The following is a 5,553-nucleotide window of genomic DNA, read 5'->3' as shown; positions in this document are numbered from 1 at the left end:
TAATAAGAAATTGAATCTTAACTGCCAGAAAATGCTAAGGGACTCACATTGCACTACTTTTGAAAATCATCTGTAGACAAGGTAATTCTCCACCACTGGCTGACAGAAGAGTCACTTGGGGAAGCAGCTAAATATTTTTGATGCATCCCTTATGTAATCAATGGGACTTTTTGTGAGGGCAAAGCTGATGAATAGCTAGGCTAAGAACCTCTGAGCTACAGAGGCAATGGAGCTCAATGCCGTGGTAGAGCATGCATGCTTGCTTTAGTGTCAAGTTCTCAAACTCTGCCGCACATTGCATTCATGTAGGGATTTGCAAAACTTACTGATATCTGGCAGGCTCTGATTTAATCAGTATTGGGTATAGTCGGTAGGCATCAGGAGCTGCTAACTCTCTAGTGAAGGCATTTCTAAGGTTTAGCAAGGTTTGGAAACTACTCTTTTTAGGATGAAAGCTGACTAATGACTTTTGTGGGAGCAGAAGCGAAGCCTAAACTTCTAGCCAAATTAAGAAACAAATGAGATATTACTCTTCAAGCCTGTTTGCCTACATTGGCTGGAAGACTCAAATTTTATTAGCGAGGTGTCGTTTTTTTGAGAATTTTAACCTGGCTCTGTTTGTAGGACGCATGTTAGCCCCTTTTCCAGGAATTCTGTGTTGCAGGGGGTGATAGTTACACGGATCTTTCCACAGCAAAGCATCTTGCGTCACACATAGCGATGGCCATAACAATGTCTATGATTGAACACATGCCCAACAGAGGGCCCATACATTTAGAAAGGAGCTGAACAAGCATAGTACTACAGCCATCATAAGGCCACAGTAATGTGTTACTCATGTGTCTGCAGTGATACTGGGGAATACAAACCCATTCTGTCTGTCATACAAATATATCACACATTGAGTTACATACAGTGCTTAATATGTGATAATAATAAGTGACCATGTTCTGGTTTATGTATTTACTATACTACACTATGGTGGTTAGAATAGGTTTTGCCCCCATAGATTCATGTGTTTGAATGCTTGGACATAGGGAGTGCCACTATTAGGAGGTGTGGCCTTGTTGGGAGAAGTGTGTCACTGTGTAGATGGGCTTTAAGTTCTCCTATTTTCAGGTTCCGCCCAGTGTGGAAGGAAGAATCCTGGCTGCCTTGGGGACACAGTCCCCTTCTGCTGCCTTCAGATCAAGATGCAGAATTCTTGGCTCCTCCAGCACCATGTCTGCCTGCATGCTGCCATGCCTCCTGCCATGATGACAATATACTGAACCTCTGAAACTGTAAGTCAGTCTCAATTAAATGTTGTCCTTTCTAAGAGTTGCCTTGGTCATGGTGTTCTTCACAGCAAACTAAGGCATGCACTTTCTATAAGTAGTTTAGAGTGCACTCCTATTTATTAAGTAACAATGATGACAATAACAACAAGTGTTGGAGAGCTGGTTATACACACACACACACACACACACACACACACACACACACGATGGGGGGAGAGAAAGAGAATGGAGAGTGAGAACGAGCCACCTAGTAGTGGGCTAGAGAGATGTCTCAACAATTAAGAACACTTACTACTCTTCTATAGGTCCTGAGTTCAGTTCCCAGCAATCTCATGGTGGCACATGGCCATCTAGAAAGCCATCTGATGCCCTCCTCTGGCATGCAGGTGTACATGAAGACTGAGCACTCCTACATTTTAAGAAAAATCACAAATGAATGAATTTTTTTAAAAAAAATATGACAACTATTGTTCAGGATTGGCTTGGCAGATGCACTGGCCTAGCATGTACAAAGCTCTTGTTTTAATCACTAGCACTGAAAACTGAACTGTTTGGGAGTTACTGAAACACAGGCATGCTTTAGACTGCCCACAGCTCTATGCATCACCTGCTTTCCCTGCCCTCCCTCTTCCTGTGATAGGGTTTCGTTACATAGCTCAGGTGGGCCTAGATCTTGTACACTTCCTGCTTTGGTCCCCTGAGTGCTGATACCACAGGCACGTCCTAAAACTATTTGCTTTCCCTGTTAACATCAAGAAGGCACATCACACGATTGACCTGGGGGGATGTCAGTTGTGCAACTGCACTCTCTGGCGTTCATGCAGTGGCACAATCGCCAGAGTTCTCGGAAGGTGTTTACATTGCTAAACAGTTCATGACTATAGAGTAAAGAAAACTTGAAAACTGCACTCTGACTTAACCAGAAGCCAGGCTTCCTTGCTGGATGGAGATGGAACCAACAGGGAGATCTCAGCACCAGATGGACATGAAAAGACAACAATGTCAACCTTCAGCCCAGCTCCAAGAAGACAAAGCACAATGTGGGCGTTGCAGAATTAAATGCAGTGATAAGGGACAGCAACCTTTCTTGCAAATTGCTAAATGCACATGGATACTGGAACTGTTTGTCCTCTAGCACTTAAAAGCTTACTCACCCTCAAGAGACTTCTTAGCCCTGAGCTAACACAGAGCAAAAAGAGCATAACTTTAGTGCCAAAATCTCACAGATCTCAATTTGCCAAGACTCACGCATTGTGGGAGGATGTGGGCCCTTCCCCAGCTGCTTGGGAAATCTGAGTGCTGGGAGAAGATACGACTGTCAGAGAAGATACCTGATGAGTTCCAGAACTTCGTTTCAGGGAACTATTTCACAAGACTGAGCGATTCATCAAAAGCGGTCACATACAGCCAGCAGCCCCCAGTTTATCGTGGGTGGCTGATGGGATTCATCTGCAGTGCAGGAATGGTCTCAGCACCCTGCCAGGTAGAGGGGTTAAGCACAACCAGTAAAGAGTGATTGGAGCAAAGAAAGGAACACTAACAGAACAGTTTAAAGTTTTATCAACAAGGCAGGAAAGGGGGAGTTTAGATGGTCTGTGCAGTGTTCATCATACCCACAAAGCAACACTTCCTCATTTTCATAGTGGGAGAAAGATTTGGAAACAACAACAACAACAACAAAAAAAAACATTATCTTTTAGAAGTAAAATCTCTAGTATTTCCCATAGCTGTTTTTGAGCCTTCTTGCTTGCTACATTGACCTTAAGGGCTCTGAAATGCTATAGTCAAATATTTTCTAGTTGAGAAAATGAATAGAACATACACTGGATTGGTTTGAAAAATGTCAACAAGCCTTTCCATGACCTTGATAAAATATTACAGAACTTTAAGTACAGCTCTTCCCTTAAAAAGAACATAATACTCAGAATTGATATTTACATAGTGAGCATATACCTTAGCCAAGGATTCATTGCTTTCTGGGCCTCTCCAACAGAGCTAGTTTGCATACTATATTCTCTATTATATTGAAAATGCTTGATAGAGCTGGAAGTTCAGCACAGTGAGCGAGTGCTTGTCTGGAATGGGAGGGACCCTGGATTTAATCTTCAATATACCATGAAGTGAGGAAAGGGGGGATGAAGGAAGGAAAGGTGGATGGAAAAGAAGGAAGGCTTGTTGGAATTGCAGAAATAATATCAAAATAGACATTTTTAATGAAGAAATGTTGGTTTAAGTAAGGGATACCTATATTGCTTTGGTGAAGGGAGCAATTAAACTTCTAGGGTATCAAATACCCGCACATACTTACTTGGAGTGTAGACCAAAGGCTACTTAATGTAAACTAATTAGTAAATGTTCAGCATATATATCTTTTGTAAGAAGCTTTGGTTTCTCAGAGGTCTAAGTGGTTATAGATTCTCATTTAAGTGAATTAATCTGCATTTAATATTAGTGATGTGTATTTTTTTAAGTTCCTTCATCAAACTTAACTTTAGGTCCTTGCATGTCCCAGTCACTTTTGACAATTACTTGGGGAGAAGAACTGTAGTGAGCAAAATAGATAAAGCTCTTCTCTCGGTTCAAAAGACTTGCAGTTTAGCGCTGAAGGTAGATGCAAATTAACACAAACAATTCATATTCTAAAGGGCAAGTATAGGGTGCTATGAATTGCATATAGAAGGTAAGCCCTAGGCTAAGAACCTGGGGAAGGACCTGAAAGAGAGTGATATTTGAACCAAAAGATAGTCTTAATAACAACAACTACTACTTATTGATATTATGCTAAAAATGCTTGCTTGTTTAACAGTTGCCTGTTAGGTTGGATGCTTTGATTATCCCCAGGGAAATGGATGCTTAGAAAGGCTGGCACTTGTAATGCAGCATGTACTTCAGGGTCCGTGCCAGGTACAGAACATCTCTTTCTTTATTATTTTTCATTTCTTTCTGCTATAACATCTATATCATAGCATCTCTTTCTATATTATATTCTTAGCCATTGGTCATATGGCCTCTTCAGTGACAAAGAATGAGGAAAATGAATTAAATAGGAGAGAAAGACAATTCCAGTTAAGGTAGAATCTTAACTAACATTGGATGTGACTGGTGTGTGTGTGTGTGTGTGTGTGTGTGTGTGTATGTGGTATGTGTACACATACATGTGTGCACAGGCAATTGGCTAATCTAAGGGACACTAGCAAGTGTCACTTGCTAGGGATACTTCCAACAGCAGAATCTAGTCTCTAAGCTAGACACTTTCATTGCATAAAATATTTGCCAACACTGCCACCTAGTGCCAAAAGGCAGGAGGTTGTTATGAACTGAATTACAAAACAGTACTAGGTGTTTGCCTGGTAGAGCTGACTTCAAATTCCATGTCTAATGCCTATGCTTCCTAATAGTTTTCCCTATAAATAAGGCACGTTATAGAGACATTGAAAGAACAATGCTCAATTTCACATAGGAAAAACGAAAAACTCAGGGTTGCTAAAACATTCCTGTCCAATAAAAAAACCTTCCAGAGATATCACCATCTCTAATTTAAAGCTGTACTACAGAGCTATAGTAAGAAAAACTGCATACTAACACACAGATTGATGGATGGAATCACAAGGACAAAGACGTAAACCCACACAACCTATGGACACTTGAGTTTGACAAAAAAACCAAAATTATACAATGGGAGAAGAGCATCTTCAACACATGGTGCTGGTCTAACTGGACATCTGCATGTAGAAGAGTGCAACTCCCCCACGGCAGGAGATACAGAGACAGTGTGGAGCAGAGACTGAAGGAAGGCCATCCAGAGGCTGCCCCCCTGGGGATCCATCCCATATACAGTCACCAAATCCAGACACTATTGTGGATGCCAACAAGTTCTTGCTGACAGGAGCCTGAGATAGCTGCCTCCTAAGAGGTTCTGTCTGTGCCTGACAAATACAGAGGTGGATGCTCTCAGCCAACCATTGGACTGAGCACAGGGTCCCCAATGAAGGAGCTAGAGGAAGGACCCAAGGAGCTGAAGAGGTTTGCAGCCCCATAGGAGGATCAACAATATGAACCAGCCGGTACCCCCAGAGCTCCCAGGGACTAAACCACCAACCAAAAAGTACACATGATGGGACTCATGGCTCCAGCTGCGTATGTAGCAGAGGATGGCCTCGTCGGTCATCAATGGGAGGAGAGGCCCTTGGTCCTGTGAAGGCTGTATGTCCCAGTGTAAGGGAATGCCAGAACAGAGAAGCATGAGTGGGTGGGTTGGTGAATGGGGGGGGGG

Source organism: Mastomys coucha, unplaced genomic scaffold, assembly GCF_008632895.1.
Source record: "Mastomys coucha isolate ucsf_1 unplaced genomic scaffold, UCSF_Mcou_1 pScaffold5, whole genome shotgun sequence".
NCBI classification, from domain to species: Eukaryota; Metazoa; Chordata; class Mammalia; order Rodentia; family Muridae; genus Mastomys; species Mastomys coucha.
This window is presented reverse-complemented; position numbering follows the sequence as displayed.